This window comes from Rhynchophorus ferrugineus, unplaced genomic scaffold (assembly GCF_030347505.1).
Source record: "Rhynchophorus ferrugineus isolate W39M unplaced genomic scaffold, kcgeb_rfMv2 rfM2, whole genome shotgun sequence".
Lineage (NCBI taxonomy): Eukaryota > Metazoa > Arthropoda > Insecta > Coleoptera > Curculionidae > Rhynchophorus > Rhynchophorus ferrugineus.
In genome coordinates, this window is record NW_027472581.1 from 93,388,154 (window position 1) to 93,404,469 (window position 16,316).

At 32.3% G+C, this 16,316-nt stretch overlaps 1 long non-coding RNA gene across 1 annotated transcript; it reads right to left on the reverse strand.

Moving 5' to 3' along the window:
• Positions 1-9,600: 9,600 nt before the first annotated feature.
• LOC143191694 (uncharacterized) lies at positions 9,601-10,018 on the reverse strand. Its single transcript, XR_013004592.1, has 2 exons — positions 9,787-10,018; positions 9,601-9,724 (listed from the first exon to the last, which is right to left on the reverse strand). It is a non-coding gene; the product is annotated as an uncharacterized LOC143191694 (long non-coding RNA).
• Positions 10,019-16,316: the final 6,298 nt, after the last annotated feature.

Consider the following 16,316-nt stretch of genomic DNA (forward strand, 5'->3'; position numbering starts at 1 on the left):
TGCTTGTATTTCGAATTTTTTGTCTATTATCTTTCAGTTCTTACATTAGGTGACTGTTTCTCGCAATTATTGAATTCGCGATGACACAAAATATTTTCTCTGCACGTTTTTTATGAACATTTACATGTAGCTTATTCAAAAAAACTGCAATAATAATTTTAGTTTACTGATTTGAATGCAATAAACGAATACACTCCCTATTTTATCCCGAAAGAGTGAGTTAATTTTTTTTTATTGATTTATAGATTCTTAAAATTCTATATAAATAATTCTAAATACTTAAGACTTAAAATTTCTAGGTAATAAAGTACCTAGTCCTTTTAATATGTTTAAGTCGTTTATTACTATTTTTGGTATTAATACAATTTTGTACGTTCTTTACGTGGATTACAAAATTTCTAGCAACATATTTAAACACAGATATGCATTTGTTAAAACCTATACTATGATGTACATAGATAAAACATATTGTTTGGCAAAAGTAGTGTTTTTATTGAACATAATTTCCTTCAAAGGTGATACACTGATTATAGCCACCCTCCAACTTTTCGATACCATTTTTGTAGTACAATTTGTTCTTTGCTTTAAAATGGGCCTCATTTCGGCGATCACCTCTTCATTCGACGAACATTTCTTCCCAGCGAGCATTCTTTTGAGATCGGAGAACAAGAAGTAGTCACTGGGGGGCCAGATCTGGACAATACGGTGGGTGAGGAAGCAATTCGATGTCCAATTCATGGATTTTTGCCATCGTTTTCACTGACTTGTGACATGGTGCATTGTCTGTCTGGTGATGACTGTCGATTAGACTTCGGAGTGAAATGATGGAGCCATGTTTTATTCAGTGTCACATATCGAAATTCGGGTTTATTACGCTTGATCATCTTCAAACACAGCTCCAAATTATCAGCTCGTTGTTGTTTTTGGTCAAAAGTGAGCTCGCGCGGTACCCACTTTGCATAAAGCTTTTTCATACCCAAATATTCGTGAATGATATGATGTACACATTCCGTTGATATCTTTAGAGTGTCTGCTATTTCATTCAATTTCAATTTACGGTCATTCAAAATCATTTTGTAGTTTTTTAAATGTTTTCGTCGGTAATGAAACCTCTTTTAGGCATCCACTGTCTTCGATGCTCCTTTCACCACGTCTAAACTGAGCATACTAATCCTTGATGGTTGATTTTCCTGGGGCAGTGACCGGAAACTTGTCATCAAGTCAAGTTTTTGCTTCAACTGTTTTTTTTCCTTCAAAAAGCCATATTTTATCAACACGCGAAATTCCTTCTTATCCCTTTTTTCCCACTAACAAAAGTTGCTTCACTCAAAATGCTATAATTCACAAATTAATTATTCGACAGCTGTCAAATTTATACACGCATCTTTTGAGGGTTAGGGCTGACTAAAAAATAGGTAGATTTAATTCTGGTAGCGCCATCTATGTGTCAGGCCGGTGACTTTTCAATTGATCTGTTATTTTGTGTTCTTTATCTATGATCTATATGTGAAGACAAACTATTTTGAAGTACCTGTTCTGTTGGAATTTTCCATCCCATTTCCACTATTTTAATTGATTTTTTTTAAATTAATACATTGTTACTGATCTTTGCTGACTAAGCTCTATATTTTTTTACGATTACTTTAAACTATTTATTATGTAATGTAACATAATAATGTGTAAAATAATAATGTGTTGTTTCTTCTTTAATAAATAATTTCATTGATCCACGTCGGTTTTAAAATCTGCTTGCCTACCAGCAACTTATAATATATGAATAATTGAGATTTTCTTCCAATTTACCAATACATTTTTTATATTTCAATTCAATTTCTTGTTTTTTTCTTTTTAACGTCCTCATTCCAATGCGGTTTTGGGTAGAGATTCAACCTAACATGTTTACGGTTGTTGCTACATGGGATTATAGTATTACAGATTTTTAGCTCGTTTTTTTTTATTGATTTCATTTAATTTTTTTCAATGATGCCTATGATTATCTATGCTATGCTATGCTGGTTGCAATTTTATTAGCTATTTACTTAGTTTTGTTGGAATTTTGGAACTCTATGCATATTACTTTTCAGCCTAGCCTCGTATTTGTGCTACACGAGTCCAACAAAATATAACACCAACACTCTTACTCTACAGTTAATTAGTTATTATCAATCATATGATTTTTTTCCTTCAACATAAAAAATCTGGTTTTATGTTATTCAAAAAGAGCAAATGTTCTTTCGCATTAGCAACTAATTCCATTAAGATAAATATTTTATTTAAAATCCGTATACATGTGTAGTATTACATAATTAAACCAAAAAAATGTAAATATTGATTTAGTACGTCGTTCGTACCGATAAAAATAGTATTTCGAGACATTTCGTACGGACACAGAAAAAAAAAAGATATTTTAAACGCATATTTAACATTCCTTGTCGATGATGTATTTCAATCATACACTTCAAGAAACATTTTATGATTTTCCTTAAATTAAAAATGGCAAAATCAGTAATTTTCTATATATTAGGTGTTTCCCAACCTTCAAATTTACAAGAATTATTTCAAACGATATATGTATATTTGTGTAGAACGAATTTTGTTATGTGGGCGTAAATAAAAAATATAAATTATTTTTAGAGGATATTTTTTATTTTAGTTACAAGAAAATATATACACAATAAAAACAAACATCATATAATGTACTTACAAACAACAATAAATCGATTAAACTGAAAGTAAACGTCTATTGAGGAAATAGTCGACAGTTCTGAAATAGATAAAAAGTACCTGAGCAACCAATTTTCGAGAATAAGAGTAAGATATAAGGTATATAAATATAAGGATATAAAGTAAGATATATAATATTTAAATAAACTTTAAATCAGCCGTATAATTATTACAGGAATTATCGGCTAGGTTGATTAATAACGGTGATGATACTGATAATTAAGGCCCATTGACTGGTAATTGAATTTGTACGTCGGTCTGTTGAGATTTCAGTGCCGATAATGATAACAATGACTCGACGTGTCACTAGAAAATAATGATGAAAACAATATCTGATAGCAATTATAAACTGTGCTTGGATGATGTATGACATGTGCACACGGTACGAAGGGATAGCATGTAACGTACCAGCGTATATCCTAACACTAACAATAACGACGTGCAATGAGACCAAGGGATAACGCGTGAGATCTACTGTCACTAAGGTTTGCAAGTCTCGCTAGGATTAACCGGAATTTTTAAAATAAATAAACAAATCAATAAATTAACAGTACTGTTACTAGTGCACTCACTTCCAAAGCTCCAGCTATGATGGATGTGAAATGCGTACAAGGGAGAAAGCTGATAGCCAAGCGCTACATACGCTGCCATCAAGAGCCAGTAGAAACCATTTTCGGTGGCGTTTATGTATGCTTCAAATTATCCATAGATCATAGCTATACATCAGAAACTTTAGCCACTGATTTATAAGATAGCTACAATTTATATTTAAATTTGTAACCATAAAAGTATTATCTTTGATTTATGGTGATTATGAGTTATAATAATTAAATAAATAAATAGCGGAGAAGGTCCATAATAAATTTATAACTGAATAGATAAATGAAAGGATAACTGAATAGATAAATGAATAGATAAATAAATAGTTAAATGAATAGAATTAAAATAAAAAGAAAACTGGAATACTCTGTGAAAAACTCACCGTTTAGAAGAACTCGGGCTGTGCAGCATAAAACACTATAATCGACATGATTGAAAAACTTAGTTACTCTAACGGTCGCGGCTGCATAAATGAACTTTCATAGAGCTCGAAAGGCCCATTGGCACGTTAAGTTATAACATTTGGCAAATGCAGTTCGAGGTGGGGCTAAACATGTTGCCAATTACGGCAATTGTTCTTGGTGTCTGCTGGGTGTCTGCAAGGGCGGCATCCCAATCGAGCAGAGGAGATAACCTCTATTACTATAATATATCATGTTTAAAATAAATGTCTAATTATTGCCAGTTACTGCAATTTTTGCTACTATTCTTGATGGACAAACCTCATTAATCAATGGACAATTTTCTTCTCTCTTCTTGTTTTCATAAAATGTTTACATATGTTGATACCTATTCAATGTCGTTGAGAACGATGAATTATAAATTTGGCAGCTAACATTCCCACTAGAAATGAAATTGATGCTGTTTGGATTTTATTATTTTTAAAAATTTAACTTTACATTCTGTAATTACACTTGTTCCTCCATATTTTAAAACCAATGTATTTTATACCACCAAGAATGTAATGCGACATAAAATCTAAATATTTTAGATTTTATTGTTTTCACTTTACCGACTGTATGAATCCACTCGAAAAGGACGTACCTCCATGAGAAAAGGAAGACAATATAGTTTATTCTTTTCTATGGTTTACTATGCTGGATAGTGCGGATGCACGAAAATCCTTAGATATTTGTAAGGTAATGTATCCGAGGAAATATACGTTACAGATTAGTATAAATTAGCAAAAAATGTTCAAAACGTTAATGGAAACTGAAACTGAAATAATTTCAATATACGGAATGTTATTCCGTATAAAAGGAAAAGTAGACGCTGACGGCCATTAGGCTAAAACAACCGAAGGAAGATGGAGAGGACGAAAAGAAAAAAGAGTTATGGAGTGGCGACCCTTAGTTGGAAATTCCCTTTGGAACTGCGGACCGGTTCCTGGCCTCTTCCAGATAAAGTGTTTATTATCCATGATTTCTTAGTGAGAGCGTCCTTAATTTCGGGTTATTTAACTTTACTTCTCTTCTTAATAGGTTTTTCGGGAAATCGCTAAATATTTCACAGGTTGTTTGTCGGCGGATGCCGGGTTTTAATTTTATTTTAATTACTTTGATTTCGGCGCTCGCAAAAAGTCCACGAATTTATTTAAAACTTTCGCTGCCGCCCCGGATGATTACACGGCTTTTTAAAGGGCTTTCAAGAAAAAAAAACACGCCATTAATATATTAATATGTTGACGTTGTCGAGAAAGTCACTCGACAGAGTCATTTTCGTACTTTACAGTGGCGTAGCGTGATCTTCTTGCAATATATTTTATAGTTTTTCGAAATTCGATCAATTTATTAAATTAATCATGTTACTCTAATAATAGAGTAAAAGGACTAATTTAAAAATGATACATATTTAAAACTTTTTTTCGGAGTATTTTCAATATAAGATCAGAAATCTTTTGAAATAGTTTGATTAATTAAGTAAGGTTATTTTCAAAACTATAACATCTTCAGAGCATCAGATATAAGTATACATTATCTGTGTCTACTTTTACTTTAAGGATGAGTATGGAATAATAAAGTGTAGAAATGTTTGTCTGGTCGGTGGGTAGGAATGTGTGGCTGTCGATGAGATTGTTTGTCCAAACACTCACTACTATTTTTGTGGAAGGAATTCGCACGCATTGTAAACGCTGGTTGAACAAAAACTTGTTTATTGCTATATTAAATGCTACATGTGGTCGACAGGAGAATTGACAGGATATTAGGTTAGGAAAAGGAACTATGGTAGCGCTGTGGAAGTGGCACTGTTACAAGGGGGCAGAGAAAAGAAAAGAGAGCGAGACGTCGTCGTGGTGGTCTTTTATAGCCGCGACCCGCATGGTACCAATCCACCAGCTTTTCCAACTTTTGAACTTGCTGTAGGTGAATGCGTGTTGGCCCAAGGGGTCGTAGCTGTCGCTACATCACTCATATCCTAGTGGAACTGCCGTGGAACGTACCTCTATGTGGTGCAAGTTCCGGAGTGCACCCCCAATCACACAATTAATCGCCCAGTGACTGCTTATGATATGGGGATCCCAACCTCAGCGAGGAGTTTTACGGGATCAGCTGCCATCGAAGTTGTAGCAGGACGTCGTTCGTCTTGGGGCATTCCGATTTGTTTGAGGGTTCATATAAGTGGGGTGCCTTACTGTTCCGTTTCATGCCTTTATCATGTCTTTATATCATGCATGATGGGCTTTTGTGGTTTTTGTTTATCGCGTTAATCTCGTGGGATAACGTCGACCATGTGATATTGATGGGTTCCGTTCCTCGTGCTATCCTTCCATGCACGTGTCAAGCAACTCTGGAGTGGCTTATATTGAGCTGGTTAACCTGTTAGGCACTTCGATCACGTCGGGGTCACCAAATATGGGAATGTTCGTTTGGTTGGTCGGTCGGATTGTGTGGCTGTCGATGCGATTGTTTGTACGAACACTCACTACTATTTTTGTGGAAGGAATTCGCAAGGAAACTGAAAATACTGGTTGAATAAAAATTTGTTTCTTGCGATATTAAATGATACATGTGGTTGACGGAGAATGGACATGACATTGGGTTAGGTAAAGGAAGTATGGTAGCGCTGTGGAAGTGGCACTGTTACAAGGGGGTAGAGAAAAGAAAAGAGAGCGAGACGTCGTCGTGGTGGTCTTTTATAGCCGCGACCCGCATGGTACCAATCCACCAGCTTTTCCAACTTTTGAACTTGCTGTAGGTGAATGCGTGTTGGCCCAAGGGGTCGTAGCTGTCGCTACAAAAGGAATATAAATATAGTAAATTAAAACAGAGAATAAATGAATAAAACCATTTCGAAATTAATATTTGTCTTTAGCATGTATATTAAAACACTAATGAACACAATTGTATAATTTATTTTTTACAATTAAATGTATATTAATATATGTTTATTAATATGTAAATAATAATAGGAATGTATTTACAGTCCATATTAAATTATCCATTGATTATTCAAAGCTTAAGTCTAGTTTCATAGAATAAAATATCATATAGTCACGTATCTAATTTCATTAATCATTGAACACCTTAATATTTATCAATGTTTTGAAATGTTTACAGATGTACTCTTAATAATTCATACATTCTTCTATGTAATTAGTTTGATTTTAAATTCTGATACTTTTATTACTGCATTTATGTGTATATATAGTCCTTAACTTTTAACCATATTTTATCTCATCTAAAATATATATTACAAAAACAATAAACACACCAGGTTTATTAAAAGTATATTTTTTTACCTAAATTTTAAAATAAAATTGCATTGTTCTTTGCTTATTTATTCCACTCGTCAATGTCATCCTTGCAGATAGTTCATCTTTAGTTAGTATTCTATGGCTTTCATTTATCAATTGCTTCCTACTTTGTCTCATATCCCATGTGTTCCAATTAAAATGCTAGTTTTATAAAACAATTTTATGACTGTTAATATTGTATACAATATTCATTTGATGAAAAAATTAACTTATTTATTACCCGCAATGTTTGGTTAGTGCATTGTTAACAAATGCATTTATTAATAAAACTTGAAATTAGTCGGAAGTCATTACCGCTAAAATATATAGGGAAATGTCAACTTGATATTCTATGTCTCCAGAAACATATCAATCGATAACAGTCCTTAATCAAAAGGTTTCTACTTATTCTTTTTCTCTTTTTCTTCACCAGACGTCAAATCAAATTAATATTGTGATTTCGAAAATCTAAATATCTGATAAGCAAGGAAAAGAGACGATTCTTATTATTCTTGAACTTTGCTAATTTATGTAGGGTTGAATTTTTCACATATGTCGGGTCTTTCTTTCACAGCAAAATATATACTTAAAAAAGTTGGCAACGCCGGTGGATTGGTACCATGCAGTTCCAGGCGATAAAAGACCATCACGACGGCATCTCGTTCTCTTTTCTTTTCTCCATCCCCTTGTAATAGTACCACTTCCAGAGCGCTACCGTACTTCCTCTACCTAACCTAATATCCTTTCAATTCTCCCGTCGACCACATGTATAATTTAATATTAAAATAAACAGTATTGCTTCAACCAGTGTTTTTCAGTTCTCGTGCAAATTCCTTCCAAATATAGTAGTGAGTGTTCTGACAAATAATCGCAGCGTCAGCCACACATTTCGACCGACTGATGTTTTAATCACCAACTTTCTGATATAATATTGTTGAACGTGTAAAAAAACAAACCTTCATTTAATTTTAACGAACTTTCTGCTTTATTTTCATTTATAAACTTAAAAAAAAACCTTTACAACCAGCGAGATTCGATCCTAGTACGTCAATGTCGGCAAGCTAAACTCTCTAAACCTGCTGGGTTTGTTTATATATTTTGTGTCACCGATCTGACGGCTTCCAGGCTGCTTGATTTGGGCATTTTTTGTTTTATTGGAATATATTTCTTTGGAGCGCATATTAGAGAAGAATATTAGGTCTAATAATTCTTCCTCGATATAAGTTTAAACCGTACCAAATTTTACGCCTCCAGGTGCCCCCGTTTTCTTCAAAAGTAGAGGCAACATTTTCGGTAGTCCGATTAATATACAGATATTCTGGACATAGAATCGACATCGAAAATATTTGCTCTCAAAAAAGTTATAGCGATTTGGCCATTTTTGATTTTCGCGCCTAATTGATGTTGGTTTTGTGCGCTGTCGAAAGAGACGCAAGAGGGTGGGGGTAGCGTTTCTAGCGTAGACTACAGTAAAATTCGAAAGGTTTACAGGTGCATTTATTCGAGCCAGGTTCACAAATTTCACAGCTACGCTTGTGGTTTACCATTGAGTACATTATTCTATGTTACTTACAGAGGAGGGTTGTTGTTAGGAAATTTTTTTAGGTTAATTTTCTGTTTACAAAAGTTTGTTGAGGTTACAGAATTATTTATTATTTGATAGAAAAAATTAGCAGCAGCAATACGAATATAACAACGACAACACATTTTTTCGTTTCTTCAATTGTAATGATAGAATAAATCAAGGAAACATAATATTAGACAAACAAATGAGCAGATCAGACTCAAAATTAAATAATTTTATTAATTAGTCGGAATTAGCCTTCCTAGTTTGACCTAAAATCAGAGATATTGGAATATCAGTCAATAATAAAGTATATTTGAACTTATGGGGTGCAATTATGGAGTTGCCCTAATACATCAACTATACTATTAATTCAACGCTGCTTAAAGAGCTGCTTGTTCTTTGATTAATTACCAATGCTTATACCGCGAGGTTTTCCAAGATTTCAAAATGGAAGCAATACAACTATTGGATAACGCAAAGGAAATCAGGAGATTGAAGTGAATCAAATCATACGAACTTGTATAAAGTATGTAAGTATGTAACTTGTATGTAACTTTAGTTTAAGTTAGTAATTTAATTTCAGTTTAAGGAATACAAGCTGATTATGAATTGACCCAAATACAATTTAGCACTCTTCATGTTATAATTTAAAGAAAAACAATGATTTTTTCACATTGAGGATTATCCACAGCTGAAATTATTTTTGAATCTTAAAAATAGATGCTTATACATTTTAGGTCTTGGGATATTTAAACACAACTTCTTCTGGAGCCGAAAAGGCTAATTTACATTGGAGGGCAAAGTATTTTAATCCATTCTAGAGCCACAATCTAATATGTTAGCTCTACGTTGATGAATAGATGCTTGTCGAACTTATTGAACAATCTAGAAATATCTTCATTAGTTCTTTGTATATTGTATAAAAATATATTTTAATGAAACTCCGGATGTTTTGTATTTGTATTAAAAACGTGGATTACTTTTTGAAATACTATATTTAGATGAAATAAAAGCTACAATATAATGTTAAAATAAGATATTTAATATTTTCTATTGTTTCTTTCTTCTCTTATCTGATAAATAAAAATAAATCAGCATCACTGAAAGATGAAAAAAAAGTCTGAGTCTTTTGTTAATGTAAATGCGAGTATCACAAACTTACACGTTGCGCTTTAGTCGATGTCGTCGTGTACTTGTCGACACATTCCTTTCAAAGACAGCGCACCATCTCCACAAGGATTGACAAAAGTGTAGTTCATTTTCCTCATATTCCTCGGACGATTGAACGGAACAGACTTCACCAATCCACAAGCCAACAGCAGCGTCAATATCGACAATAAACCAACAAATAATCGAGCAAGAACTACCATTCTTACGGTTTTATATTTCGAACTAATACGCTCTAATCCTCCCGGGCTACGTAAGCGTGTTTATCTGCCAGCGAGTTGATAAACGTTTTAAAATCAACGAAAATAGGCTAGATGACTATTTTTGAGGAAATACTTTATGCAGGCAGTTCTGTGTATTTACTTTATTGGGAATAAAAGTTATTTTTGCGAAAAATTGCCATCTGAAAGAATGTAATTTTAAATGCGCGCTAAAACGCTCTAAAATATGCGCGTGACGTAGTTGTTTTGGTTGCAATGTACGGTTTGTGTTAGTGTGGAAGCTAGTAACAATGTAGAGAAAACAAATTATGTATTTTTTTAAATTTCACTTCCCACTTTTTTAATGTCCAGTTCTAATATTATTTCTTCATTTTGGTATTTACATTAAATATTATAAGATTATTTTATTACGAAACTTAATTTAAGGATTCTTAAACTATTTCTTAGCAATCGACTTTGCAACTATCTCTCTCAGTACCAGTATTATACTGCACTACTTTTCAGGACTTAATCGGTATGTCTTATTAATAAACGATAGAATTATTGTCTGGCAAATTAATTTTAGGTATTTTGGTACTTAATCTTAATAATACTCAATAACATATATAAAATATTAAAGAAATAAAACCACTTCAAAATATAAATAAGAAACTCACTAAAAATTAAAAAAAATTAAACTTAAAGATTTTTAACAGAAAAGAAAAAACGTTTTAAATTAAAACATGTACATAATAATCGTTGTAATAACAAATAACAAGTCAATTAGAAAGTTCCCGGCCTACCAGAGTAGAACATATTTTTTTAGCAAAATTAGTTTTTTTTATTCAACATAATTCACTTCAAGGGTGATACACTGACTATAGCGACCCTCCAACTTTTCTATATCATTTTTGCAGTACGATTTGACCATTTGCTTCAAAATAGGCCTCAGTTTCGGCGATCACCATCTTCATTCGACGAAAATTTATTCTCAGCGAGCATTCTTTTGATAATGAGGAAGCAATTCGAAGCCCAATTAATGGATTTTTGCCATCGTTTTCACTGATTTGTGACACGATGCATTGTTTTGGTGAAGCACTACTTTCTTTTTCTTTAATTGCGGCCGTTTTCCGGCGATTTAGTCCTTCAAACGGTCCAATAACGCTATGTAATAGTCGCTTAGGATAGTCCTTCCGTTTTCAAGGTAGTCAATGAAAATTATTCCATGCGCATCTCAAATTATGACGCCACAACCTTGCCAGCCGACTGTTCCGTTTTCCCACGATTTGGAGAGGGTTCATCATGTGCAGTCCACTCTGATGACTGTCGACTGGATTTCGTAGTGAAATGATGGAACCATGTTTCATCCATTGTCATATATCTATGCAAGAACTCGGATTTATTACGCTCGATTATCTTCAAATACTGCTCCGAATCATCAACTCATCATTGTTTTTGGTCAGAAGTGAGCTCGCGCGGCACAAACTCTGCACAGATTTTTCTCATAGCCAAATATTTGTGAATGATATGACGTACACGTTCAGTTGATAGCTTTAGAGTGTCTGCTATTTTATTCAAATTCAATTTACGTCATTTCAAAATCATTTTGTGGATGTTTTTAATGTTTTCGTCGATAACAACCTCTTTTGGGCGTCCACTGCGATTTTAATAATTCCACTCTTACAGTTCCTAACTGGCGATTGTGATATTATTGGGTACTATTTAAGTTATTATCTGGACTTAATTAATTTTCTTCAATATTTGAAGACATTTCATCGTAAATGTTTCTGATATTAACTCGCTTAAATTCTCTAAAAATATTAGTATTCTCTTTAAATTTATTATTTCAGTTAGTCACACGGTATAGTCACCATCGACGAATCGACTATGAACAAATTAAGGTTGATAAGTCGATTGAGCCTTGATAAATTGCAGTTAAATTGTTCGTTTCTTTTATGTATTTTTTCTTTCCAGTTGTAGTACAAAACCAGTTCTTTAACTGTGGAATATAGGATGGTCAGGAATACTGTAAGAGACGCAAATGGTTCGTAGATCTTCTGATTGGTAGGTTGGATTGGTATATTTATTAGTAGGTTTGCCGTCGATACAATTTTCCTTTGTATTAGCAAATATAGATCATTTGATTTTAATAATTCCACTCTAACAGTTCCTAACTGGCGATTATGATACTATTGGGTACTATTTAAGTTATTATCTGGACTTAATTAATTTTCTTCAATATTTGAAGACATTTCATCGTTAATGTGTCTGATGTTAACTCGCTTAAATTCTCTAAAAATATTAGTATTCTCTTTAAATTTATTATTTCAGTTAGTCACACGGTATAGTCACCATCGACGAATCGACTATGAACAAATTAAGGTTGATATGTCGATTGAGCCTTGATAAATTGCAGTTAAATTGTTCGTTTCTTTTATGTATCTTTTCCTTCCAGTTGTAGTACAAAACCAGTTCTTTAACTGTGGAATATAGGACGGTCAGGAAACGGTAAGAGACGTCAATGGTTCGTAGATCTTCTGATTGGGGTTTGACTAAAATTTTGTGTTTTTATTTCCGGTAAACTCCTAGTTATCCCACTGCTAATCTATTTTTCATTATATTCCTATAGAATATAATTATTAGAAATCAATATTATTGTGATTTTATTACAGTCATCTGGCTTATTTCTTCCGCGCCCATTGCCGACAGTTTTAAGATTTAATTTAGACGGAAAGTATCAAATTTTATGAAACATGACTAAAACGGTATGGGAACTATAAAAATTTCAACGATTAGTTTCGGAGGACGTTAAAGTTTTAATGAATTCTTGGGCACAGATTTGTCTACACTAAAAACGATTTATTTGCATATCTGCGTTATATTTTCGTTAATAGATTTACTCGCCTTCAGACGTTTATTAGTTTAATTTTTATTACTATCGTCTGTGTACTGATTACGAGGCGAATTTTTAAAATTTCATGATTTATGGTAAAACATTGTGAATACTTGAAAAATATTATTTAGAGAAAACTTATTATTTATAGTTTAAAATAAGAACCATTGTCTGTCGTTAATTAAGGTGAGCTGTTTTCTCGACTTGCTTATTTATATATATTTGTCTTATATTTGTCTGTTAGTAAACTTAATACCAGGGAATTTTCTCTATAGGTTTAAGAAAATTTGTCATTTTCATAGCGTTTAAAACTCCAGAATAAAACAACTATACTGGTTAGTCGGAATACTCTCAACTTGATCTAAAATCAAACAGGTTGCTGTATCAGTCAATCAAAGCCAATTTGGACCTACGGGGTGCAAATATGGGATTGCACTAAAAATTCTAATCAACTCGTCAGCCGACGCTGCTAAAACAAATTTCTTCGATTAATTACCAATGCCTATCGCTACGTAACTATTGAAGAACTGCACGATGACCTGGAAATTAAATTAATTTGGGAAGTTATCCAAGATTTCGACCTAAAACACGAAAGAAGATTACTAAATCATAGTAACGTGGAGGCAGTACAACTACTGGACAACGCGCAGGAACTCAGAAGATTGAAGCGAACCAAACCATATGAATTTATATAAAGTGTATACCTTTAGCGTAAACTACAGCTTAAGTTATTATAATTTTATAATTAAGAAATATATATTGATGTATTTTCTCGCACTCGTCTTGCTTGTGAATTAATCCAAGTACAAATGAAATGCAGTAATAAATTAATTTATAATTAAGATTGTACAAGGCATATCTAATAAAGATGTAATCAAAAAATAATATAGCATTTAAGGTAAATATGATTTGTTTAATTGAAAAACAAGTGTTGTTTTTCAGGATGCAAAAGATCAACTGAATAAATAATAAAAGACCCCATTTTAGCCCGGAAATGACTTTGAAAAATAAAAAATGTTAAAGATCCTTCATAACTTCATGAAGTTTTTTTTTATATTTATCACAATGATACTTACTTCTATTGGGAAGACATAAACATACTTGAGAGAGAGAGACAGGTAAAACTTGATGGAAAAGTTATCTGGCGTCAATCCAAAGATACATCTTTGAATAAGGATTTTGAAATATACTAGGACCAAAAATTATCTTTACTTGTATTCTGCTAAAGTAGTCATCGAACACATGCCCCGTGGCAAAAAGGCAACGCCTACAAAATATATTTGACATTGAAAAAAAAACAGAACAAATGTGTTGTTTTTCAGGATGCGAAGGTTCAACTGAATAAATATCAAAGGACACCGTTTTAGAGCGGAAATGACTTCTAAAAAAATTAACAATGATAAAACATGCTTCAGAACTTCATGAAAATTTGTTCTTTGCGTTTCAGACCAGACCTCTATTCCTCATTTTTTGCTATTTAAATATCAAATATTATACTTGATGTATGTAATTGAATTGAAATCCATAACATGTCTTTATTCGCAGACTCATTAGCTAAATCTATCGAGAAGGAAAATATAGCCACATAAGTTCAATATTCATGACTCAGCAGAAATTGTTCAGTCCATATTAGAATATTATAAAATAATTACACGTAGAAATATTTTTTAAAACGTAGTAAATTGCAAGAATTGAACACTGAACATTTTTGTATAGCATATTAGCGCTGGGAACTATCGACTGAAAACAGTCGAAACAGTCGATAGTCAAAAAAAAATAGCGACTGAAAATAGTAATTGCTATTTTCAGTCAAATTTTCGAAGTTCGCTTCGACTGTTTGTTTCCATTCGTGATGTCGGACGAAGATGTATGAATTCTTGTCGGTATAAAATGTGCGATAGGAAAGTACGAAGATAAATGCTTGGAGCAGTAAATTTTAAATGTCTTTCTATTCTCCAATGGTAGTATAAGCGAGACAGAGATGTAGATATATTCATTCACGTGATAACTTTAAAAAATAAAAGGAAAAAAATACTAATTTGTGTTAACATGTAATAAATAATATAATTTTAACGGAACTAGCATTACTTTTATACTGAATGTTCTGTGGATGTGTAAAAAAGAATGGAATAATAACACCACAAATGTTTTATCGTGTTTTAATATATTAATTGCTATTTTTAAATAACATAGCATAATAAATATAAATAGTACAATACAACTTAAATAAAACCTAAAAGCTAAAGATTTTCAATAACCATGACTACTAAATAAAATGAAAACGTATAACTATTCATTTAAAAATCTAATCCATGATGAACCTAAAAATGATCGTACAATAACTACCAAACCCTTTTTAAATAAAAGTTTTATTTATTTTTGAACAGAAATATTTTTAAATTACTGTGAATATTATCATGTTCAACTTTTCTCCAGTGAGGCGATTTCTTCGATCGTTAATTATTTGCCCAGGTATTGAAAAAACTCGTTCCCAAGGGACAGATGTTGCGGGTATAGAGGAATATTTTATGTGTAAACGATATAATTCAGGTAGTTTCATTTTATGGGTTTTCCAAAAATCCAATGTGTTTTCTAAACACCCAAGAAATGGAATTTCCAAATACTGCTAAATCTGTAAAGTTGCTTCACTACTTGGAGTAATTACTTCTTTTATTCTAGCCATTTTTTTTGTCAAAATATCTCCAGATGTCAATACATTCTTGGTCAGTAATTTTGTCTCGAATTTCGAGTTGTGCAACTGCATTTGTATTTTTTGAAGTTAGAATGGAAGATACCTCTTTTGTGATAACTTTTTGTATCGTCTCAGCATTATTTGCAATACCAAATCCTGCTTTTTTAAATCTAGGATCTAAAAATGTGGATTTCCCGCATATCACATTCATTCTTAAAATTGCCAGTCTTTTATTGATGAAATTTAGTAGACAATTTTGTCATTTCTTCCCCATTCACTTGTTAATATCCTGGATTTGATGGAATGTCGCAGTCCTCTTATTAACCATATACTTAAAGACATTGTTGGGGTATCTTTCACCAGATAACTCGGTGGTCATTATTTCAATGGACTTTAAAAGTTGAACACATTCTGTTAAGATAGTCCATTCGTTAACAAATAAAAACTAAAAAAATAAATTGTTGAATATTAAAGTAGAGTTTTCCTATCAGAAAATGTATATATTACAAATATTTAATATTATTTATTCACCTCTTTACGGTTGATAGTTTTAAAATAAATTTAAGAACTGCTACTGTAAAAAATTCTTCAAATCTTTTGGATATATGCAATTTCTGAAACCTTCGGATCCTAATTTAAGTTTTCAAGATTTTAGGAAAAAAGTTTCGACAAACAAAACGCTTGGACAAAAATCGTGAAAGTTTATCAAAAAAGTATTACCTATTATACCAGTCCAAAAT